Source organism: Synchiropus splendidus, chromosome 19 (genome assembly GCF_027744825.2).
Source record: "Synchiropus splendidus isolate RoL2022-P1 chromosome 19, RoL_Sspl_1.0, whole genome shotgun sequence".
NCBI lineage: Eukaryota > Metazoa > Chordata > Actinopteri > Syngnathiformes > Callionymidae > Synchiropus > Synchiropus splendidus.
Window position 1 is genome coordinate 11645754 of NC_071352.1, and position 26672 is coordinate 11672425.

At 40.1% G+C, this 26672-nt stretch overlaps 1 protein-coding gene across 2 annotated transcripts in view; it reads left to right on the forward strand.

Moving 5' to 3' along the window:
* The first annotated feature begins 2610 nt into the window (after positions 1–2610).
* stat5a (signal transducer and activator of transcription 5a) overlaps positions 2611–26672 on the forward strand; it is a 55176-nt gene continuing 31114 nt past the window's right edge. For both annotated transcript variants that reach the window (XM_053852518.1, XM_053852519.1), the window contains exon 1: positions 2611–2758. The gene's annotated coding sequence lies outside the window, so the exon portion shown is untranslated. The remainder of the gene's footprint in view (positions 2759–26672) is intronic.

A 26672-nucleotide genomic window follows, 5' to 3' on the forward strand; every position in this document is an offset into this window, starting at 1 on the left:
ATCCATACTACATAAATCACACGCTCTACATTGAAGCCTTAAATTGTGTTTTGTAGATGGATTAAATTAAATCTGACTAAGAAAGCCACATAGGAAACAACAATGAGCTAAAGATTAAGATCTGAAACTTAAAAAAAACAAAAAAAAAAAAAAACATCATTTGCAGAATATTACAAAATTATGATCAATATTTTTATTATTATAAGAGTCATATAGTTGTTATTATTTTATTATTATTAGTTATTACTCATTTATTTATCACTGTAATAAATCTTTCATCATAGTGACAAATGTGGATTCACCAACGTTTTGAAGGTTTCTTATTTACAGTATTACTTTCTTCTTCATGGCTCTCATGAGCTTGTGAAAGGAGCGCCTTAAGGCTACTGCCATCTGCCGACCGTTTAAGCGTATTACATGCGCAATATTCAATGTACGAAATGAATTAGATAAGGTAAGATGCCCTTTTTCAACAGAAGCTTAACCTCGACTAGCTATTTCTACTTTGTGAAATTGGCATGTGAATAAACCCCAGTTTCTCTTACAGACAGCAGAAAATAAAGAACAAAAAATGCTTCAACCATCTTCAACGAACAGAGTAGGTGTTGTTGCAAGCCATTCATTTCTTAGACCATAAGTCGATCAAGGCAGATGTTTTTTTTTATTCTTAACACAATTTGGAATGTTTAGTTTGAATAACACACACACACGAAAAAAACAACAACATTGTCTTCTACTGGCATTCAATATCATTTTAGAAGACAAAATACAATAAAATAAAGGTTTATAATGAATTCATCGCGATGAATCGCATTGCAATATTTGACACCAGAATCGTCAAATTTAAGTTGAATCTGTGCACATAAGCTCAAACATCAGGGTGAATGTGCTCCCGTGAGGAGGGGAACTCTGTGCTACCTAATGTGGTGCTCTTGACATTGGTGAATGAAAGCTGTATATGTAATTTGTTTTCCATCGATCTATGACTTTTATATGCAATTCATTTCTTTCTTAATTAGAGTTCTTATCTAAAATAGATCCAGAAGTCAGAAGTGACAGACACGCTCTTAAAATGCGAAACGCATTTTATTCAGACTGGTTTTAAATATATTGCGGATCTCTCCTGGATTTGACCACATTTTCCATTTAGGCAGAACACGACTGACGGCGGCATCAGCTCGTGGCTGCAGGCTATTATTTATCAGCAGTTCCCGTGTGTGCGTAATAATCCTCACTGGTTTGACATATAAAAATTAGACAGAGATATAAAAGCCATTAAAAGAAGAAAAGTGTCAACTGAAATGAAAGTGTTGTGCGATTAAATTAACCTAAAAATGTCTTATAACGGAGCCATGTCCATGTGTATATCGGATGAGGTTCTTTACCAGGCGGGGTCGCTAGAGAGTTGTTTGACTCTGGAAGACAGAGTTAGTCACCTATCAACACGCCACAAGAAACTAACAAACTGCCACTGACAATCAGACAATACTGTTGCTTTTGCCATCTTTAGTTACCCTTTCTCTTTTCCTTTTCCACATTAAATGGCTCGAGATTTCTAACTCTCTATTTAGGACCCATACCTGTTATTATTTTTAGTCCTCCCTTACCTGCTGTGTTGAACCTAAGGGACAATAGCTGTCCATCAAACTTTCACTTGTTCTGCCCCCTGTGTGAAGCTACTCAGACCTTATTTCAACCCTGACATTCCTCAGTGTTTCCCAGTATTTATCCTTGAAGGCCGTTTTTGCATGGAACACATCCTAAGAATTCTGAGATCTTTTCTCTGAACCACTTTGTTTTATAGTCTTTGTTAACATTCTCCCTTGCTTACACTCAAAAATAAAAATAAAAATAAAACCTGAATTTTAAAGTGTGAGCGACATTTACCTGTACTTCTTACATATATAACGGACCGGATGTAAGGATTCCCAACATTAGATGAACAATACGGATCTGTCAATTGGAGCTGATGCTGCATGCATGCATGGTTCTCCGTGTTCGCAAAAGATTGCGTTTAAGATCCCTCACAGTCTTCACTCGGAAACCCACTTTGGCACCCACTTTCACATCACTAAAACCATATTGGCGCAAAGTACCAAAGTCATATCCCTTTGCCAGTTGGCGCTATCGGGATGCTGTTATTTTGGCAGCCATCACATCCGGTCCGCCAAAATGCGAAAACTGACCATTATTTCTTTTCTTCTTCTTCTTTTTTTTCCAGCTAATACAATACTAATAATAACATTAATAATAGTATAATTTTAAACTCAGTGTCTTATTGGTATTATATGAATGTAAAAATAAGAAAGAAAGACAAATGACAACTCGAAACTCGAATGATTTGTATGTTTTTTATTGACAAACATCCAATAAACACAAAATGTACTGTATATATGTAGCTCTGCAGTCTCATCTGACTAACTAAATACTTTAAATGGTGTGGATAAAATCACCACTATACAAAACATGCCACTAATTCGTCTGAGGTATGGTTAAGCATGAGCAGTTTTCCATAGATCAACCAAAAGATCCGACTTTGTCAAGCAAATCAACCGTCAAACGACAAGTAACGTTCCTCTCCCTGACTGACAGGAGAGGAGCCGGAAGTGGGCGGGGCGAGCTGGAGCGGGCGCAGAGAGGCGGCGGAGGCGAGCGACAGCGAACAGTTGCAAACTAGACTGCCAGGGGTCTACGCGGTTGTCGTCGCTGCAATACCTTTGTTTCTTACATGAAATAGGACAGTCGCCACGGGAACACGGTAAGGGAGCGTTTTATTTGCTTCTAAGTGCCCGGAAAACCGACTTGTCGCTCCGTAATCTCTCGCACGACACTCGTTGCGAAATGATATTCTTCCTCTGCTTTGTAAACAAACAGCACTCGCACGTACACACGCAACTCTCGAAGGTTCACGTCCAAGCCGAAAAGCGCAGGCTCACATTTGCGGTAGTTTTATGACTCCACGGGCACGGTGTCCTGAGCACCCGTCAACATGGTTGTGTTTCTACAGCGACAACTTGTTGGCTGTGTGTGTGTGTGTGTTTTTTTTTTCCTCCTTCCCCCGTTTGCTCGCTGTCATGCGACTCGGTTGTGAAGTTAGTTTCGTACCTTCACCTCCCAGTGCTGCTCCTGAAATTGAAACAAGGTCATGTCGAGAACCCTGGGCTGCACACGGACGCTGTTTTTACGGTCTCCGCTTGCAATAAAAAGGGCGTTAAGACGCCCAGAGGAGTCGTGTAATGAAGAGGCTGCACAAGTTTGACAGCTCACTGACTCACTCGCGTTCACGTTGTCGCACATTTGCCGTTGGAACCCTCGATGAATGTTATCATGCTGCCCGCTTATATTAATATGTTTCCCTTTAATGCTTAATCTGTCTAGTTTTGGAAGCATGTGTATTGCCACATCCAGTTTTCTCCACATAAACACTCAAGTTATTAAGGAAGATGGGTCCATTGATATGGAACACAAACCCACCCAGTTGCCATGGCTCCCCGTGCTTCAGTAACAGGCACAGGTTGCTTTTTAGTCTCTTTTTATTTAGTGCTTAAACATTAAATGTGAGCATTTCAACATCAGCTAAAAATATGTGCAGATGTCTGCATTGGAATAGGATTGTTAGTTTACATTGTTTGTGAATTCAGGGGATATCACTACCTATTAATGCCATTATATTACATATATATTACATATATGTTAGATATTTTCATTGTGCCAGGGGTGGGTTACACTGCAGCCTGGTGAATATTGTTTTATTGTTGTTCATTTAGTGGTCCGTAATTCAGGGACAAATATGAAATGTAAAAAAACAACAACAGTATAAATATCAGGAATCAGGATCAGCTTTATTTGCAAAGTATGTTTAACATACAGGGAATTTGTTTCTGGCCGATGGTGACTCTATAGAGATTTTCAATCGGAAATAGAAGAGAAGAATATATATTTACAGAGAAAAATAGAAGAAGAATATATATTTACAAAGAAGCAGAGTAAATTCAACACTCTTCACTCAATGTCATTTTGGTTCTTTCACTTCTACACGTCATTCGTTCTGGTTGCATGGTTTATCGTGGCAAAACAAATGTATTGATAAAGGTCAGGATCGAATTGCCTGTCAAAGCTTTCGTCTGAATCAAGACCTTGTTTGCATAAAATGTCATTGCTGCTTTTAACTCCAAGTTTTCTGTGTGACGGAGTGTACTTTTAGCTCTGTAAACCTTTACTGTCTTGAATTCTGAATTTGTTGGGAGCCCATTGTTGCAATATAGATAGGCTTGAGTCAAGATTTTTAATCTAACCTTTTGAGAATTAAATAACATTTTTTGAGAATTAATTTTTATGATGCTCATGACAAGTGGGAGCTTTTTTCCGAGAACTACTGTATGTACCTATGTACCTTAGGATGGCCACAACCATGTGAAGATACATGGTTGCATGTGTGTGTGTCTGTGAGGCAATTGGCAATTTCACTCTCAAGCTTTTTCCTGTTTGTATTAAGTATGAGAAGTTTGTCTTTTAGAAAATTTGGCTTTAAAGAAGCCAATTGTACTATTCACAGTTAAATTTGAATCAGATTTTTCCATTAAAATTATTAATTCACAGTCATTTCTCATCTCTTCATGATCTCCTCCCATCTGCTTTGCAAGACAGATGAGAAAAAGAGATATTGAACTGTGTTTTTACACATTTATTAAGCTAAAGATGTATCTATGCTTAGGTGGAATTGTTGACGGAGACGGTTGGTTGGATCTCCTTATCCGCCATCTTTGTTTTGGTGTGTCCAGTGCGTGCATCCAGAACTGGTGAGGTCAGGACGTCGCACATAAAAATAGCCAGTGACTATTTTAATTTTGGAGCATTTTAAATTGATTCTAAATTGTATTGTGTGAAACTTTTTTTTTTGTTTTTGGCACACGCCTGCTATCCACGATGGTTGTCACGGTATTTAAATTGTGAACTTGGATGTCGATACGCAGGAGGATAACTGATTTTCTTTAATCCTGCTGTGATAAAATAAATACATAAATAGAAAAAATTATAAATAAAGGCCAAATATAAAAAAAAGCTGTCAAAACATTTTATTGACATGAACAGATAAATAACGAAATTCATCAGAAAAAGACATGAAAAATAATATAACCTAATTTTCGCTGTCAAATAAATGCAAAATAAAGAACCAAAATATCCGTTCATTTTTAAAGCCAGTCAGTCAGTGTCGCTGTCACCCAGCTGCGTCGCCTGTAGAGTACGTGTGGCAAGCGAACCTATAGATTTCTGTGCATGTGGGTCGCAACAACAATCTTTCAGTTTGAGAACAACAAACGCATGCTATGTGTCATGTGGGACATCAATGCATTGGGCTGTTAAAACTCTCTAAAACTGAGTCATCGCTGGTGCATTCCATCTATGTCCATGAGCTATATGATTGAATTAAACAGGAGTGATGAGTAAGAACAATCACTGAACAAATTGTGACAGACCTCAATTAAAAATTGATTATTATTATTATTATGTTTTATTTATATAGAGCCCTCATCATGTTGCAGCATGTTCATGACTTTCTTGTTGCGCCACTAATGGGACATCAATCATTTTAGCTTCGCTGCCTCACAGAATCCTGTTAGTCGTTGGCTGTGAGAATCAATGTTCGATGTGGAGGAAGGCTGCTGGAGAATCACATGATGCTTGAGTATTGTTTGGAATCAGAAAAGCCAATGAACGACTGTGAGATTTTGACTCAGATCTACGTGAGCCATACTGACGAATCGTTTTTGCCCAATGTGCCGAATAAAAAAGGCACTGTTGTGTGTCGCAAGAGTGATGCTGAATGGCGTTACAACAACACCAATGCACTTCTTTTCCACATCTGATATCTCTTCACTCCAAAGTTACATTGAAAGGCTGCTGCGAACGAGCCTGTTTGTCTTTGTCACCGGTTTGTGTCTTCTTTTACGATCAATAAAACATGTTAAGTGTGGCTGTAAGTTCAGGAGAGGTAAAGGTTAATGTCTCTGCATTTAATTTAGTGTGCGGGGCGCTGTCATCCTGTGCAGCTGTAAAGTCTTTCCCACGTTTCTCCTTTATGATTTGCAGCGGAGCGACGTGAAGATTGTCGTCCTTGCATATTTGTGCGACAAGGATGGAGGCAAAATTTTCCCAGCAATTGCTAAAGCAGCCAAGTAGTCTTTCACGTGTGAGTCAAGGGTGGCAGACTCGCCCTTGAATTCTTACTCCCTGCGAGTTGAGGGAGAAGTTTGCTGCTCATTCTACAGTACTTATGAAATCCAAACCTCTGTGAGTGCAATATAGTGAAAGGGGGGGCGGGGGGGAAACAAGAAGGAATTAAGTGTGAAAGAGAAATGTCGAAAGGGAAGTGATCAGGAAGCATGTGGTGACATGCTAACCTCCCTCCCCCCAGTGTCAGTTGGGCTAATGATAATCCACCAGTCATGTGACCCTGAGCTTTTAGTCTGGTCTCGGGCTGGAGCGCTCTGATCCATCTGTCGAACGGTGTTACCGATTGTTGCTGTCCAGAGCATGCACTCTTTCCCAGGACCAGCCACCAGAGTCAGAACCCCCCTGTTTCTCCACAATTCCTCTCTTCTGCTTTCACATGATCCGTCTGACTTCTGTTGACTTCCCATTTCCTTCTGCGGTAGCATAATAGTAGCACAATCGATTAGACTTTTACCTATTCTCTTCGGAGCATGAGAGAAATTGTGAAAAGGTGAATGTTTCTTTGAATGATGCTGTTTTCTGCAGCAAACGCTACATGCAGCACATTCCAATTGGCGCAGAGCTTCGTTTTAAGATGCACACATTTGCTTTGATGTGTGCCGCTAAAAACGACTGTGATGAATGAATGATGTTTTTTAATAAAAGCACGACTTCTGACTCACTTTTTATTAGGAGCTTGCCAGTGAATAGCCTTAACTGTGCACTGGTTTAGTTAGTAGGCATTGCAATGGAATGGGTTTCAGTTCACAGTGCACGTACCAAAATTTCTGGACTACAAGCAGCAACTTTTTTCACACACTCTGAACCCTGCAGCTTAAACACAGATGCAGCTGTGGATTTTTTACCAGCAGGCGCGCAATTTGCTGCCAAGATATTGAGCCTGGTCACGTCTGGCCAATGAAATTGCAAGTGTTTTGTTTGCATTAAAGCGCTCAATGTGTGTGTATTCTCTTCCTGTGTGACATACCATCATTAACGGTGCTGTTCAACCAATCAAATGCGACTGTCGTGACTCATCAGATGTGGATAAGATTTCTCTGGAAAACAAATAAGGCGTCCCCCGATGGCAGAACCGCGGCTCCACTAAGACATGAGAATCAAGAATTCAAGGAAATTATCGGTGAGAAACAACCTTTTCACGGAAACTAGTATAATGGCACTATGGTTATGGCACTATACTGACACTATTTATCAGATATTCAGGGTGTCCTGCTGAAAAATCAGGCATCTCGAACTTAAAGTTGGCTTTGGTGAGGCATATATGCAGGTGTCACATATAATGGTGCCACACAAACTGCTTGCCTTTGTTGTTTTGGCTCCAGAAGAAGATGGATTTTAGTTGTATTGTTGACAAAAGCTCTGTATATATTCAACATTATATCAAGATATTTGCATGAAAAGCAATAATAACTTGCACAAATGAATTTTTGATGGTCTGGTTGGGCATGATATCAAGAGCTTTATGCAAAGTTTGTCTTGATGCGTCTTATTTCAGAGCAACGGCAACAAGTTATTCACTCATGGCATAAGTGGGAGGATGTTGGGAGCTGTTCTCGTGCTTGTATTTGCTGTTCCGCTGCCTGTCATGTGGCACTTAAAGAGGTTGAAGAAGTACTGCAAAATGTTGTCTGAGAAGAAGTGACAAGTGGTTTCTGCTTGAGTAATAATGAAAGCATTTGCATAGTGGCTAAGTTCAGGAGTTGAGGAGTTTCTTTTGTTATAATCTGTACAAGGATGAACTGCAGTGTCATGCTTGAGTAAGAACATGCAGCACAGCCAATGTCCCAAAGCTCCAATAAAGCCTTCTTGTCAGTGGCTGGCAACTTATCTTTTTTGCGATTTTAGCTCACAGTAATTTGGGGGAGTCTGGGAGAAGCCATTTTCCCCTTTTTACCATGAAGTGCTCTCTGTGTTTGCTGAGGAAGCTCAGATGTGTGATGGAAGTATTTGTTATCGTGGTGGAGAGTTGAGCAGCCTGTGTTGTTGTTGAAGCCTAAGGCTGGGAGTGCAGCCTGACCTCATGAAGGAGTTATGTGTATGAAGAATGTTGTGACATGAACACTTGAGTGTGAATGAGTAGAAGATCCAAGGTGATTTGCACAAATAATGTAAAAGGTTTATGGGTCACCTGGTCTCAAGCAAAAATTGGTGATGAACTTGTTGTCTTCTCTTTGGTCGAAAGAGATTTTTAAAATGAGCTCCTCTGGGGAGCCACGAGGGGAAAAAAGAGGTGCACCAAAACATTTTTGGGTGTATTTCCAAGCAAAACGTGTTAAAAGCGAAAAGCGATTGGCTGTTTCAGATACACAAACATTACATCCATGTTAGTTAGGATTTGATTTGACAATTACATGAGATGTTTCCGTTTACTCTGTATTTGGAGTATTGTTAGTCACTAGAATAGAATGATGATGATGAATATCATCACCTTTTTCCGCCAGACATTGTCTTTAAAATCCCTGTATTGATCTGAAGAGCATAAAAGTAGAATCATGAAGGTGATATTAACTGCTTCACTTCAGTTCATGGTGACAGAACTAGATAGTGAGCTTTACCTTCAAATTTAGCATAAAATACCTCTCATTTTAAATGTTTTTAATGTGAATAAAATAGTACATTTATTAAGGAATCCACCAAGCTACGTGCTAATATTCAACGGAAGGCTCCTGCGATGGCATATCCTTGTCATGATACTAGCAACATTACGTTTTCAGTCGCAGTGACTTAACTTATTGTCTTTGAGAAGAGAAACTGTTGCATTCAGGAGAAATCTGCTTGTACACTGAGGTGACCACAATGCACCAGAGGATTAAGTGTAAATGTAGAAACCTATTTGGATCTGAAATTTTATGTAACTGAAATTAAAAAGAGCATTAGTAGGTGAATCTTATGTGTGTATTGTAAAGCCAGTTTGATTTTGTAGTGTGTTGAGTTCTACTCTTCACACCCACACTGTGGGTCCTCTTGGCCTCAACATAACCTAACACACTGACCTACTTCTGAGGGGCCATGCAGATGAGGTGGCCAGCAGGCTGCATTAAGTCCAATGCTCTTTGGTAACAGGTTTAATTTAAATTAGGTGTCCGCAGCGGTATCCACAAATGTCAATGAGGCGTGTGACCCTGTATTGAGGAAAAAAATCATCAAAATATTTTAAGAAACATCTGTCAGTCCAATTTCATGTAGTTAATGGAAAGTCAGAATCACATGAGATCTGGTGAAGTTGTTAGTTTCTGTGTGTGTGTGTGTCTGTGTGTCATTTATTCAAGCAGATGGAAGTAGACAAACACGCCGTTTGTCTGGTTTGTGGGGAACAAGAGTGTAAGTCAGTTTTTATCTTCCAGATCTGCATGTGATCCAGCTATGGCAGGCATCTCAGTAAAGTCACATTCATTTTGATAAATGGCGAATTCTCCGATTCGTTGAGGATCTGAATTTGTTCTATCTCCCGGCCGTGTTTTAACTTGCGGGTTACAGATAAATCGGTGGGCCAATTGATCAGTGGCGATATAGGAATCGTGACGTCATCGTGATTAAAAAAAGTGTATTTTTGCTGCAGAGCTTCACACTCACTATTGGGGGCCTGCTATTCTCCAAAAACAAATATTAAAATTAGCTGTTCATGAATGATGGAATTTGGTTATTTGTTGTAAATGAATGAATATTATGACAATGTAATAACCCTGGACTCACAAGCTTGTCACTCTGCTGTGTAGAAGAGCTGCACCACAGCTTTTCATCTGGATATTGGTGTCTGTTTTAGGTTGATGTTCTTCAAATATGTGAAGACAAAATAATTTTCTTTTGTGAAAGCGTACAAACTTTTTATTGTTGCAATATTTGAAAGGCCAAGTCAATCATATTAAGGTTTTTCCATCAACAATGTCTTTTCAGGTAGTTACATTTTGTGCATTTTAAGGTGAGTAGAAAACGCAATCGTGTTGCTTGAGTGACTTAAAATGAATCCACAAGCAGCTCACCAATCTTAAAAAGCTGAACGTAGTATTTTACAACCATCACAATTCTGGTGAGCAAAATGGTCAGAAAAATCTGATTTCCCACATAGAATTAAAGTACCAGCTGTGACCACCTCAGGTTGTTGCTGAAACTCTCCTACAACTTGCTGGTGATTTTCTCTTGAATACTGTTGTACAAACTGGGCAAGACAACTTGTCCACGGTGTATATGGGTACAATATATTTCACAATGTGCAAAGCGGCCCCTGCATTGATCACTCTCCATCGTGGCCCTTTCTTCTCATACACAGTGCCCTTGTTGAATGATTCTGCTGCCGCAACCTGTTTTTTAGAGGGAGTTTTTTGACTGATGCTGTCTTGTTCCTTGTATAAAAAGCGACTGGGTTCCACAGTTTGCTTTGTTTTCAAGAAATTATTGTTTCTGGTTACCTTTTCTCTTTTGCGCAACCACATAGACGTCAGCAAGATTGGCAGCTTCCTCTCCTAGGAGAAAACAAAAACAAAAACAAAAAAGTAAAAGTACTGCTGCAATGATGATGCGAGTGATGCGAGTGTTGCGTAACTAAAGGAAAAGTGGTTTACGTCACTACCCAGGTGACCTCAAAACGGATTGCAGCCCTGGGTGTAGCGTGGCCTGGGAGGCAGGTACAGCCCTTGACTCTATTTATGCAACCCTTGCGATTTCAGTAAATGTAGAACACTGATGATGTGGAAGTATTTCTGATAACTGCGTTTTTGTGATTACTTTCTTGTTAGAGTCTAAAAATAACCTATTACTCGGGACGCTCTGACCAGGATTTTTGCTGCCGATTGCCACCGATCACTGATGCCGATCACATGGATCAACTTCCACAATGTGGAAAAAAATGAACCATGAGGTCATCAACACTGTGTTGCTAAGCGTTAGCTGTGCTAAGAGCCTGCTGCTGAGGAACCAGAGGTCTCACTTTCATGAGCCCAGAAAACTCACAGTGCTCCATGAAGTGCTGGTGCTTCAAATGGCAAATCTTGTTTCGTGGCGTTGAAGCCTTTTAACGCGCTTCCCAGCACAGCATTCTCCTGTGCGTGTGCTGCAGGGTGAAAACTTAAAATGACAGAATGAAAGCGCCTCCACAGCAGACGTGCTGCTGCTGAGTGAGCAGTGAGTCGGGAGGAGCGGACGCATGACAACCAGCGGGGCTTCATCAGAGTGCTGTCGTTTTTTGTGATCGGTAATGACAGGTAGTGATCGGCATTCCCCAATCACACTGCTATCGGCCGATCATGATCAGTGGGCGATCGACATTAAATAATTATTAATTATTCATAGCTTGTGAATTTTGTAGGTCCATTAAGATAAATTGAAAGAAATTTGAAAATGTATTTTGAAGTGCATTTATGTCATATATGGATGTTTTGTCTTTTTCTGCGTTTTTTTCCGCTGGTGAAATTGTGTCTTTTAAGCATGAGTACAGTGGGCTGGCTAGTCTGTCTGGTGACCTTGGCTTGTTTTTTTTTTTGTGGTGCAAATTGAAACAAAAATATAGTGTGTAAAAGAACACACAAAAAGATTATATCCCATCATATGAATTGACTTGAGGTGCAGAGAAGATACATGACAAATTAGTGTTCCAAATGGTCAGCACTTACACTTAGATGCGTTTACTCTTTGTTTTGCTGACAGGAATTGCAATTTTATTCAGTCACAACTTTCCTGCAAATTCCTCTAGTCACTTTAGTCTCCTTTTGCCCATTCCTCTTCGCAGCATATGCATTATCATATTCACTCCCATCTTGTTGAGATGAAGTCATGTGTGACGCCAAACACACATTACTCACATTTGCCCGCAAATATTGCTGCAGAGGCAAATGGCTGAGCTGCCGAACAACTCAGGTCACACTCAAAAACATTCCCCCCTCTCAGACTCCGCATGCAAACGTCCATCACTCTCCACATCGTAATAAAAAAGAGGTACTTATGTTATCATTTTTTAATGTAGAAGGCACTTTTTTTTCTTTGTGTTCTTTGCACTTGGAACACTCGTAACAAAGCGTCTTTTGTGAAAATTATTCCCGCCTGGAGCTTTTTTAGGCGACAAAATTGACACTATTTTTTTTTTTTTTTACTGAACTATTTTGCTAAGGTCCTTATGTCCTGTCACCTTTTTCCAGAACCCTAAATGATCGCAACTTTCACCGCAATTTTCTTTTTTTAATCTGAGTTCAACAATCTATAAAAAAAGTCTGTGAACTTTTGGAGGTACTGTCTAATGCGCGAGAGGCTTAGGATGAGTCAAACTGTTTGCTTGTTCACTTGGCCAAGGTGTCACACTGACTATGACCTTCACTAAAATGCGTAGACATCTGCATTTCTGAGGAGCTTCTGCACTAACCCTTGACCCTGGTGGATAGTAAGTAAGAAGATAATTTCTACCTTGACACCACATACCACAAAAATGTGAATAGATCTTGCCTCTGTCCCTCAGAGCTTTATCAAGAGGACTGTTTTGGTCTTTCTTTTCTTAGTATTTATCATGGGTTGTACTCCAAAGGCCTGAGTGCAAATCCAATCTGCAGTGTTCTACACTCTCCTCAACTACTCTTTGCCTCACGCAAATTATGCAGCAGGTTGTGCTGTGTCAATATGGCATGCACTTTCACTGTGGCTAATGGTGCGTGCCATTGTTGTATCTCAGGGAACACATTGGTTATACCTTTTCTTGAGTGTGATCTTGCAGGAATTTGAAATAATAAAAGTGTGGAGACTGTTTTTTCTTTAACTTACTAAAAAAAATACAAGTTCAGTGGATGGCAGGTGCAGGTTTTACAGCTTCTGGGAATTGGTGGACGGTTAAATCGCCCATTTTTCAGCTGTCAGAGCAGAGATGAAGTGGAAAATGCTGTGCTATTGTTTTGTAAGAGATCACGAGAATCGTATTGAAAGGTTACGGCGACATGGCTGGTAACAAAAAACTTGAGTGAAGGTAACTTGCAGCTACCCTGGAACATTTTCACACTTTTCCTGTTCTGTGTCATGACCCATAAATGCAGGTTTCGTTAATTGAAAACATTGTGTTTCACTTCTCCTTTCGTCACTCCGCACACCCTCACGCTGTCGTCAATCTCGCATTATAATGACAGGAAGCAATGAACCTATACTGTATTGTCTTTGTGGAAATACAACGTTGTTGGGACACTGATCTTCTGATTGGTGGAAACATCCGATCACAAGTCTGTAAACAGTTGTATTTCCGTCGGAGATTTCAGTGGTAAGTCATCCTCTTCCATCTAAACCTATCTTACATCAGTCTTCATGAGAACCTCAGTGTCTTCATCTCTGCCCCAGCTAGCGCCACTTCATAAATGCATAAATATCATCTCACGCGGGGCAAATAAGGGAGGGTAAGCAGTATATAGATCTGTCACCGCTGAAAACTCTGAGCTCATGCCAGGCTTGTCCAGATTATTTCTTTGCCACTGCCATAATGACTCTGTTGCTGCCATGGACACAAAACCATAAGGTTGATTCCACTGTTTTGCTGGTTTAATGTGCCAGGGATCAAGGTCTGGTTTCTAAATCCTTATGCCTCTCACCAAGCTAAAATCATCAGACCTCCAAAATATCAAAATACAAGGTTGGAATCAGTCAGGTCTTGTCAGCACAGACGCTGGATTTGCCATTTGACATTCTATGTGGAAAAGAAAGATAAGGACGGACCTTGGTTTCAGGACTAGGATGACCAAGCTGTACTTTGTGCTTTAAGCAGAAATCTGTGTGAATTTCCTTGAAATATTGCAGGATTGGCTTGTTTTTTTTTCAAGCATGCAAATGTTGCACCTACGTAAAGACCTGTGTTCAGAAGGCTAAGTTCTTCGCATCATTCTCATATTCCATCCTAATCCTGCTCTCTCACATGCATCTCTGGTTTAATCACATCCAGATTATTTTCTCACAAAAAAACACATCTGTGAATCGAGACATGGTAAAACCAGACTCCTGTATTTCAGCGTTGCAGTCGAATGAGACCTTTCTGATTGTATGGAGAAATGTGAGCTAGCATTGTAGGAAAAACATTTTTCTACATGGACCATAAACAACAGCTTTCTACATGGACTATATGGTAAGATATTTTTTGGCTCTGTTTATTGGGGCCTTGGGGAGTTTAAAGCACCCTGAAATGAAACTTTTTATCCCTCTCGTTTTTAGTCGCATACATTTTAGCTGCAGTAACGGGTGCATCTTGATCACAACCATCGGATACTTTCTGAGACTAATAAATATTGTGTTGCCAACTTAAATATTTTAGGATTTGACATTTCCAGCTCCTATTAAATTCTCAGTACAGTTACGCCTGGGCAAAATGACAAACAATATCGGCATTGGGATATGAAGTTGAGCCAATATATTTTTGTGTTAAATTCCCACCATTTCATTTTTTTTCTTTTTCTTTTTTTTTTTTTTTTATTTAAATTAAACCCGCATTTCCTTTTTGCTCCTCGTCTGCTTGCCTGCTCACCCCCCGCGACTCCTTGTCCTGCACTCACAACAAATAAAAAACATGGTGGAATGCCGAATGACAAGGTTCGAGGAGGAAAAAAATACGGTTATCTGACAATATTTTGGATACAGGCTGTTCTTAGGCGTCATTATAGCTGGACACAGTCTTGTTTTCCTTGAAAATGTGATTTCTTTTTTACTTTTATATGTTTATGCATTTTATGTGTTCACTAATTGAGCTGTTGCACAATTGTGAACTGTGTGGTTATGAAGAGCTGACTAATAACAACTAGGCATAAAAAGTTATTTCTGTCATGTGGAGTTAGTTTATTTAAACTGTTTATCTTTCTTCCAGGGAAGGTGTCTTCAAGGGTTTTCATTAAATTGTGGTATATTTACTGTGGTAAACTATCGGACGATGATGTGTTTTATATTGAGGGACGGGATGGAGCGACAACATTGTATATCTTTCTTGGTCCTCCTTCGTGATCTACCTTAAAAGGCGGAGTCCACCTTAATAGACGGCTAAGGAGTCACTTCACGTTGACGACAGCAGCTGAAAACATAGTGGGCCCTATCCTGCTAAAGCGCTGGGGAGAACCCCGATAAAGTCCATTTTTTTCTGATGCCCATCTTTATTTTACAGGGGAAACTGGTCATCATATGGATGCTATTGAAAGGTTCCTGGTTTATGATCATTTCAAAGTGATGATTCATGACAGAACACTTAAATTGCTTTAGGCAAGGATAGCTGCAAGGCTATAGGCGGAGTTGACCTTTACTGAAATCCCTGGCTGTGTGTGCAGGGGGAGGACACATGGTAAGCCGAGTCGTGTCACGGAAGGTCGGAGGTGGGGGGGGAGTGGAGCAAGAGTTGGATACTGTGTGAGAAACTACAGCTCACTGACCTTTGACTCGTGACAAGCCGGGAAGATCAGAGGGCAGCGCTCACTGGTGCACCCTGCAGTGGTGTTTACAGGAGTGTCGATGGAGGGAGGGACAGGACGCAGGCGAAGCACAAACACAGAGTTCAGCTCAATAAAGGCGATGTGTAAACACTTCTCCAACTTGAATGTGAGTCTACATAGTCCTGCCGCGTAACCTTTCAAGTTTAATTTCTGCCCTGAATACCAATATTTACCATTTTCCATGCCTAAAAACACAGGTTGAGGAAATGGAGACTGAGGTCTCTCTGGTACAATGAGATTTTGATCCCTTGTTGGCTGCGTTTTCTGTAATATTCATCAATTTGTAGTCACGCATCATCGGCACAGCACCGAGATAAAAATGTGACATTTTTATTGCGGGACTTTTTATTGCGGATTTTCATTCACAATGCGGTATGAACAGCATGTGTTATGTTGTTCAATGAAGTTTATGCAGTTCAGTTATTTGACACATTTATTTGGTTTCATATCTGTGAAAATGCTGGGAAATGATTTTCATCTCATGAAGACGGAGGTGGAACGCGTGAAGTGTGAAATGCGAAGGTAGAGAAAAACACCAGTTGGGAGAACTGAACCTGGCTGAACCCTTTCATTGGATGGCTTCAATGGGTGTTGACTGTTATACTTCATCTTATGCATTTGCTGATTTCTCTGACCTTGTACAATGACTCTGTGTTACTCTAGCTTTTCCTGGGATACCTTATTGGAATTCATCATCATTATTTATTTTGTTATTTTATTTATTGTATTTTATTGTATTTAGCTTTTTTTTTTGTTACCTTTAAACGCTAACAAATCCTAAATAATACCAGTATTTGTACAATACTGAAGTACAATATTGAATTGGCGCATGCATGAGTGTTCTTTACTTACTGACAGGCCAGCATTTTTGTATGGTTTGGAAACAGTGGCACTGAGGAAAAGACAGGAGGCAGAGCTGGAGGTAGCAGAGATGAAGATGCTGAGCTCAGCACATGTGCTCAGGTGTTTAGGAGACCAAGTCAGAGAGGCTAGATGGAGATGGTTTGGACATGTACAGAGGAGAGAGAGAGAGCCAGTACATTGGTAGATGAAGATGTTGAGATGTTGGAACTGCCAGGCAGAAGGTGGAGAGGAAGGCCAAAGAGGAGATTGATGGAGGTGGTGAAGGAGGACATGAGGTTTGTAGGTTTGAGGGAAGAGGAAGCAGAGGACAGGGGGAGATGGAGGAGGATGATCTGCTGTGGCCAAGAAGAAGGAGGAGGAGAAGAAGGAGAAGAAGAAGATGTTGAGGTTGGAACTGCTAGGCAGAAGGTGGAGAGGAAGGCCAAAGAGGAGATTGATGGAGGTGGTGAAGGAGGACATGAGGTTTGTAGGTTTGAGAGAAGAGGAAGCAGAGGACAGGGTGAGATGGAGGAAGATGATCCGCTGTGGCCAAGAAGAAGGAGGAGGAGAAGAAGGAGAAGAAGAAGATGTTGAGGTTGGAACTGCCAGGCAGAAGGTGGAGAGGAAGGCCAAAGAGGAGATTGATGGAGGTGGTGAAGGAGGACATGAGGTTTGTCTTTAAACGGCACATTTACAGTCATAAGGACTGAATCATGTTGTTAAAGTCCTCTACTCCTACTGTGCTAGTGACACTTGTGGCTCCTCGATATCAAGTCAACCAAGACATACTTAGAAAAAGGAGATACTAATCCTAATGGCGCCTTTTCTTTATTTGCACACAAAAAATAAATAACCATAATTTTGTGGTGACGGGAGCGAGACGCTTGACCTTCGTTGCTGGGTCAAACATGGCCGCCATCTTTGACGTAGCTGGAGGTACAAACTCTTTAAACATGCACGGCTGACCGCACAGAAGCAGAGGAAGTCGCAAACAACATCATCGAAGAGTTCAGCAATTTGTCTGTTGTTTTTGAGGAAGAAGAGCAGGTTCATGTAAACAAAAGACTTTTTCATAAAAACCACATTGTTCAGGAAGCAATGACTCATGCTTGTCTGAGGATAAGGGGTCTAACGCTGCAGAGACACTCGTCGACTCTGTAACAGTGAATGGTGATACAAAAATAAAGATGAAGAGGAACTGGGTGTAATTCTCTCGGGTCAGCAGTAAAAGAGATGTCAGGGGACTTGATCTTTACCAGGTGAGGTTTGGCATGCTTATGTTTGAAACCCATGAGTATTGCAGTGGGTTTCAGAACCCATTTGAGGTGAACTTTCAGCAGGTAATGATCGCTGAAGAGTACCAGTGAACCTGGTGGTTGCCACTTGTCCCTTGTTCTTTTGAGTTGCTTCACCCATTTCTTGTGACGTTCTCCATCTATTGGGGAAAACAGGCTTTCATGCTAACTGCCGCCATTAGTACATCCAGCTGCCGCGCAACAGTTTGGCATCTGTTCCCTGACTCTGAAGCTGAAGAGTTTACCGGCACCCAATGGATGGGTCGACTGGAGCTCACTCTTGTGGCGTCATCGATGCACGTTTCCGGTTCTCAATAAGTTGATCACTGGACTGTATTTGAATTCAGTTTTACACTTATTTAGGGGTCTAATTCAACAAAACCATATTTGTAGATGATGCATATATAGGCACTATTTCCACAGCCTTGTCTGTTATTTCATAATTTACATGCATATTTAATACATTTACACTTCAGTTGTTTGCGGGACTCTTGTCTCACATTCTCAGAACTGAAGTTGGATTCGTGTAACTATGGATATGTTGATATGATATCTTAATTATTGTGGCCAACACACTGACTACATGCAGTCTATGACACTAGTTTCTTCACCGTTCCACTGTGTAGTCTCTGAATCTGTAGCTCAACATCCTCACTGTGTTTCTGGTCCTGTGCAATAGCACTCTCACGATCAGTAATGTGTCTGAACCGCATTGACTCAGTGTCTGCACGCATTTTGACCAGTCACCGGGCACTACTGAAAAAAAATAAGATGAATAGACGCTGTCGTGGTTCACTTCAGCTGGATCCTTCATGAACGTATGAACTTTCAAAAGGAGATGTTGGACAAATTGAGGATGTTTACAAGATAAATAACCCATATTTACACCCGTGTCATCTCCCTCTAATGCACTGTACACCCAAACACATTAGTTTCCGCCATATTATCCTTCTCCCTATTTGTTTGAGGTCACAAAAATAGAGCATGCGTGACCACATTGAGGTTAACATCAACCCTGCAGACCAGGCTTGATTGAAGTAGAAAAAAATCACTGGAAAACTGTCTAATTAGATGCAGCTTCCAACCAAATTCCTCAGGTTAGTGCTGTTCGGATATCTCGTGCAATTGCATGTGTATGTTAAGACGTGGTCAGTCTCGCCTATTTTTGTCCGGCTGATGGAATGCATCGATTCGACTCATCATTTTCCTCATGGATTTCGAGCTCATGCCGTGTGGTCCCAACAGAGCACACAGCAGGGCGACTCAGTCTTCGCCTGCTACGGGTATGCAGCAAGCTCCTTTTACCCTGCAGCTGCGAGGCAATAGCTGTGTATTGCTCATTCCTTTGTGCTCAGCATTCATCCAATGAGATATTCATTCGAGCAGAAGGTAGAGAAGCCTCCTAAAGTGTGGGCTTAAGCAGTACCAAGCTGTTTACTCGGCAGAAGGGATGGGCGATAACTTATCGTACACGATATACCTCCAAAAACAATTGCCACAATGACAATTCTGTATATCACGATAAATATTTGCATACAGCTCCGTGGCGTTTGACAGCAGACACGGGTGTGTGACAGAGTTTGGTGGACTTTGGTTCACCATCATAGTTTTAAACTCATTTTTAATATAGCAAATTTATGATGATGACACTGGTCGACTGTGAGTCTCTGGATCTGTGTGCACTGATCGCGGACACACTCTCACAGGCATCGCTAAGGCTACAACCCGACATCAGTTAGGGACCATCAACAAATTCTAAAACGGCTAAAGAAATCTTCAGTAAGGCAATGGAAAACAACCATTTTAGTGGAGAGAATTGTGAAAAGTTTTTTCTTCACACAAGACAAAGGACTGACAGTTTTTATAATTATTTTGAGAGTAGAATATGACTAAATGATCATTTATTCACATTATTTCTAATATTTCTTCAATTGCATCAATTGTGTCCAGACGGGTCCATACACGAGCGGGTTCTACAAGAGATGTGAAACATGGAATTTCTCATAACATAAACAAATAAAATGATGTTGGAAATGATTTGTCATGACATTTTTTTTTGTCTATATCGCCCATACCTACTAGGCAGAGATGTTTCAGGGAATATAATCCATTCCTGGTTGGCACCGAAAACCTCATGTTGACAAATGCGAATGTTGATGTCCACCATATCCTCAGTAGGGTCTCATGGTACACATACAACAAATTGCCAATGTGTGCATGACGATGCATGTCGTGAGCAATCCGACAGGTTTTCTTCTGAAGCGTGCCGTGACATAGCTGTTGACATTTGAAGCCTGAAAACTGGCTGTACCACATGGCGCAGTTCAGGACCTAGACTGCGCAGTTTATTTCCAAATTTAAGTGACAATGAAACTTAACTGACGTCCCCCAATTGTAACTGTTATTACGCGCTAGACATTAACTTGGTTTAGAACCAACTCCACATGTTTTCACATGAACAGAAGAGTGACGTCACTGCCACAAAAGTGGAGCACAGAAGTTTATAACTGTGAGTGAGGAGGCAGCAGGTTCTCTGTTTTGCTGGAATCTGTCTCTAAAATCAGAAAAATCATTCTGTGTTCAGATTTTGGTTAAATCCAAATGTTTAGATTAAAGGCAGAATGATTGTTTCTTTTATGGTTGTTTTTGCTTTCATTTTTTAATTTAGTTATAATGTTTAAAAAGACACCTGTTGATTCTGCCTAATGGAGAGAAAACAACAACAACAACAACAACAATGATAATAATAATAATAATAATAATAATAGTTGTAGTAGTGGTGGCACAGTGGAGCAATGTTTAACACTGCTACCTCTCAGCAAGAAGGCTCAGCGTTTGAACCCAGCTCTGGACCTATCTGGGTGGAGTTTACATGTTCTCCCTGTGCCTGCATGAGTTTTCTTCGGGTACTCTGGTTTCCTCACACAGCCCAAAGACATGCTCAGTAGGTTAATCGGACACTCTAAATTTTCCCCTAGGTGTGTGTGTGAATGGTGTGAGTGCCTTGCGATGGACTGGTGACCTTTCCAGACGTATTCCTGCCTCTCGCCCAGACAGATTCTAAATTGTGTATCTTGCTGAATGGACGTTAGTTAATATTTTTAGGTGAAAAAAAAAAAACAATTATTGCCATCAAAATCAGTTTTCATTGACCTTTAATTGATTAAAGTGAAAGTATGAAGTATAAAAGCATGAATGTTTTGCTCCTCAAACTGAGACAAAGAAGAATAAACAAAGAAGTTTATTGTTTGCCAGAGGATGCTGGAATCTGGTTCTGAAAGTCACTGTACTGCTACAAAAAGCTCAGAATATGTGTGTTAATCTGAATCAATATATGTCTGGCTGAAGAAATCCTGCCTGAAACGTTGCTCCTGCAAGTGCTGACTTTTCAACTGTAGTGTGTGTTGCAATGTGATTCAAGATTTCTGCATGCTGGGTAGAGATTTCTGAAGCCTCTGAAGTTTATGGCGGCCAACAGGTTGCTACATCTGACTGCGACATTCTCGTGAAAGCAGCTGAATTCACAAAGAGTTGTGAGCTGACTGGTGTTGAAATTCCTTTCTGAAGGCTTGTTTGTTGTTTTGACAAATGCATGTTTATCTTGACAAACAACAAGATAGTTGACCTTTGGAAATCCCCAGTCACGCATAGAAAAATACTTACTTGACTTACTGTCTGGTCTGGTTCTTGTAATACTAAAATACCATTTGACAATGAAGCCAATGTGTAATTTCCTCCAAAATGTTCTGTTCAGACTGCAGCTTCTGTCTAGGCCCAGAGGATAGGTTGTTGCAGACTCTCATCATTTGTCCTCATTTTAACACCCTCATCCTTTTCTGCGGAATTTCCTCCCCCCTATAAATAATGTTTACTCACTTGTCTCATGGTATTTGACACACTGTTTGGGACAACAAAGCTGTGTGAACTAGCAGGGAGGTCTCTGGAGCATGTTTACCATCTTTAAAATGATGAAGTGTTTTTATTGTTACAACCACTGCAGATGAGTATTGCTATCAACAACCCATTATAAAGTATTTTCACGCCAGTTAAATTTTCAAACAAAACAAATTATAGTAGTAAAAATGCATATCTGAAAAATTAGCTTATTAAAATTAGCACATATTTTCTTGTTGGAAGTAGCTTAATGCTTGATGGATGCTTTCATGAACATCAAATGAGATAAACCTGTAGGATCTCATTGTCCTGTATTTCAGTGTTTTGCTCCAAGTTGGCATTAAGATTTGAAAACATCCTCTGTGTGTGACAGCACTCTGATGTCTTGAACTTTTCCATTTTATTTTATTACTTTGAATTTTTATTGCAATATTTTTTTGGTTTGTTTTTGTTTGTAGCAATTCTGTTTTGGTATGACTTCATAAAAATATTTTTTAGGAAGCAATAATTAATAGGGAAATAGTGGTACAGTTTTGTTAGAAGCAAGGCAAAACATTAATATAAATATTTTAATTTCAGGTGGGGCTTGATCGAAATGCTTCTAATTAATAAGAGGTTTTATCATGAAACACTTTTTGTGCTTTAGTCCGGATGTTTTATGGACTAAAATTTCCCGTCAGCCTCGGTCTCATTGACTTTGACTTTTTTTTGCCTGTGTTCTGCTGATCATGGGTAGAAATGCTACAATCTATGATTTGATGTGGACTATTTCTTTAGAAAGTAGCTAGAAACATATTCATTTGTTTGACTGTAAACACTTCATTATTTAAGATAAAAAAAAGAAGAAACCCGGCATAGATTGAAACTGACTTGTGATATTGAAATGAAATGTTTCACTATGAAATAGTCATTCAATATTATGAGCCCTCAAGAGATGACAACATACCTTGAGTCCTGTTCTGTGTTTTTCTCAAACCTCACGGTAGCATGTCCCTGTCAAACTCTTTTGACCCTGCTTCTTTGACATTAGTGTTTTTCTTTTACAGTGTTCAGTTTTAGTTCAGTTACTGGTGATGTGGGCCAGTTCAAGAGCCACAGCTTTATTCACAACAATGACTTGACTGCAGCCCGGAAAACACTGATGCTAGTCTTGATAGTTATTATTATATTATTAACTGTATAATATATATTATTGTTAGGTGATATAACCGTGTTGTGGCTGTGTACTGTGGGGAGCAGGAATGTATCTGAGCCACCATGAAAGCACCTGGAGAACCGTGAAGTTTTGCACTCACCACTCACACATTCAGGTGTTCATTTTTGCTTTGCCATCTTTGCCTCTGGAAATGCAGTGATGGAAATAGAGCTGATTCATCACTGGTGTGATGTAGGTCACGGGTTCCTGTTAAAGCTCACGGTTCTGACCTAAGCAGATGTCTGTTTTCACAAGCAGATTGTCCAGCAGTGTGTGATTACTCCAGACTGCTGGACAGGGGCAACTGTCTCTCAACTCTGCCCTGCGTTTTCTGCCGGCAGGGATTGGTTTCTGAAGTGGCTCCGGTCCAACGGGCTGGCATTCCAGCCGCTGCAGTCCTGAGCTTCAGGCCATATCCACATTTAACACGCCCTCTGGGCCTCATATTACATAATGGCATCTGATTGGTTCCCAGCAGTCAACGCTGGCATGCATGAATACCCATGCATATTTTACATATTCAGTGGCCCACACTGATCAAATTGTTGGAAACATTGTGAAAGCGACTCTTGTTCACCAAGTTGGGCAAATATTGTCTTTATTATCTCTGCAGATTTCAAGCTTGGAAATCATTTTTTTTGCCCAAAATTCAATCCCGATGCTTGCTAGAAATATAGATGATTCATAAAGGTGCTTCCTTTACCATCATGGTTATTATGAGATTCACCATTTACTTCAGTATGTGACCTTTATTTTGTCATATTTCCTCCGCTTTATTTAATGGTTTATATTTTGCTGTAATATCTTCTTTAATATTTGTTGACATTATATTTTATATAGGTTGCAGCTTGTTTTGCGCTGCTTTGTATTCTGTTTTTCCGATTTTCCTGTATAAAACTAAGTAAAACAAAGTAATATATTAAACCCATGTTTGTCCCCTGTGTGTTACCAAATCTTTATATATCATGAAACTTGAAAAATTCATGTTTTATTAGCAGAAAAACACAATTTCCAATAGTGCTGTTGCAGATTGTTTCCATCCTTTTTTTTTGGTTCTTTTAAAGAATCGCTGTAAACAAGTCAGCCTTGGAAAGGTGGAATCTATTCTTCTGTTCCTCACCAACTCGATTTTTTGTTGCATGTTTGGTGGGTGAAAATGCAAAGGAAAGTAAAGATTTATTTTGTGGTTGAAGGTATTAAAAAAGCACGTATGGTTTTGCTGTGCATGTGTGCGCGGGAGCCTCCGTCACCTTAAATACCCTGCCTGCTCTTGGCAGCCAGTCCAGATGGTTGGAAAGTGTGAGCCGAGGGAACAAAGCAGATCATTGGCTGGTCAGGCACTGGCTATTAGGGCTTTAGGGGAGGGAAGTTCGCTGAGGCGCAGGCCCCTGATCTGAGCAAAGCGAGGTCAGGCTGCTAGTGAGCAGAGTGCACTGACAGAAGGCTGCCCTCGCTTCATGGGTTGCTGCTGCTTCATCCCACTGCACCTTAAATATTACATTAAACGCTGATAGAAAAACGACTCTCCCTAGACTGCTGTTTTATTTAAAGACACCAGCAAACATTCAAGAGCTTACAGTGATTTAACCACATTTTTGCAGCAGTTTAATATTCATGATCTTCCCCCCCTGCCACCATATTAAAGTCGCTGCCACTAAAGTGAAGCAGCATCTCCCTACAGACTGGTCGTGAAAGATGTAGATTAAATGTAGCCGTAATCGCACTATTTCATCTCACATCTCACATTCAGCATGTGGGCGAATCTGCAGCCTGAGCTTGTGACTGCCTTGTTTTCCTGGCTGGATTAGAGAGTGCTGCAGGATGCTGTCACCTGCACTACATTATGACTCTGAGATTGATTCGTCCTCAACCTGACCACTGCAGCGAGCGCCGCCTGCTCATATACCTGGAGTCAGCGTGACACCGAAAATAACAGATTGCTCCTGTTTGGTGTTTCATCAGTACTGCGCCATGCTGGAGCCATGACAGCGCTGAATATGTCAATAGCTGTTATTTTCATCACCACAATGTCTGTTCTTAGTGACAAAGATAGGATAGTTATTTTTCAATAACATGCTTTTTTTTTTTTTTTTTCTAAACAAAATTACTTATTTTGGCAATGTTTTATTCAACATGTCAGTCATTTGAAAGTCAGTCAAAGTGTGTGCTTTGGTCATGTTTTTCTGCCAGTCTTGCAGTATTATTATATGTCTCTGATTACACAATATTCAAATATGTATAACCTTCTTCATTGGAGAAAAAAAAAAAATTGCAAGCTGATATCGATACCCAGGAAGATATTCAATACTTTATCACACAGGGATAAAACATAACACACTTAAAAAGGTAACAAAACTTAGTTTTTTGATAGCATGGTTTACAGTGACATAATTACAGATTAAATAATGAAATCATAAGAAGATGAAGGAAAGAAAAACTAAATAAAACCCAGCACAGTCACATTTCCCCTTGTCAATAAATGGAGAATAAATTACACAAATATCTGTTTATTTTCAAAGCTTCAGGAGACCATATTTGGGAATTATAAGTTGCACATGATGTTCTCATTCTCACCAATTATTGATGTACTTTTTTTTTCGACACTGTAAAGCAGAGATGAAAATAATGTGTGATTATGTTCAATTTAACATGGCTTAAGGGCTGCAAAACAAATCCAGTGTCGTCCAAATGAAAATTCATATTTTCCGTTTATTTCCCAGCTGTTTTTAAAAACATTGCTGCGTCAACGCCGAGATGTTTCAGGAGGAGTTATATAGAGTGTGACAACTAAAGGACATCTAATCTAACATAGTCTAGTCTAGTCTCTGTCCAACATTTTTGTTGTTTTTGATGACTTTCAGAGTGGCATTGTTTCATAAAAGTGAGCATTTTTGTGTAGACATAGATGTGACTTCAAATGCCAGTTATGCCTATACAAATGTCCTATCCGACGATGAACCTTTGAATATGACCGGCACATCTCCATAGATCGACCCTTGTATGGAGGTTAGGGTCTGTAGCCCATTTCTCTTCGGAAAAGTGTGTGTTTCCACAAGGCATGCTGCGCTGTTCCAAATGAAGAGCAAGCATGTGAGGCATGGGTCGGACTGTTTTCATCACACTCCGTCCCTCCTCTCACTTAGTTGGAGAAGGTGACATCACTGAATGCAGAAATCTTGAAGCATTGAACATTTTCAGTCGGCCTTATCGATTTACATAACAGTACTCAGTAGTTCTTTTCTCAGATTTTATTTAGTAACTTAATTATATGACATGTTTACAAGTCAGTACAGTGATCAAAGGTTTTTCGTTTTACAGTTCAGTAGTTCTCTAAATATGGATTTAGGGCTGCTACTAACTAATTCTCATATTCAACTTGTCTCAAACTACTTCAAAGGTTAGTTGACGGTGTTAATAGAATACAAATATTCTAACTAAATCTGTATCTAAACACTTCAGATATCGTTAAAGATGGTTTTGATTTACGTTATATTTGAATTTTAATTGTGGTGCGGGAGGTTTGTGTCCTACGTGACTTGGTGTTTTGGGTTGCGATCACCTTCGGCTTGCGGATTGTTGGCGACTAGTCGACTAATGAATCCATCGGTGACTAATTTAATAGTCGATTATTGTCCACAATGTCGACTAGTTGTTGCAGCCCTAGGTATATAGCAGACAAAAAAAACAATATTGTGAAAACAAATCACAATATTTTCCCCAAAATCATTTTCAGTGTCACCAAAAGAAAACTGCCACTTCGCTGCATCATCGTTGAACATGACAGGTAAC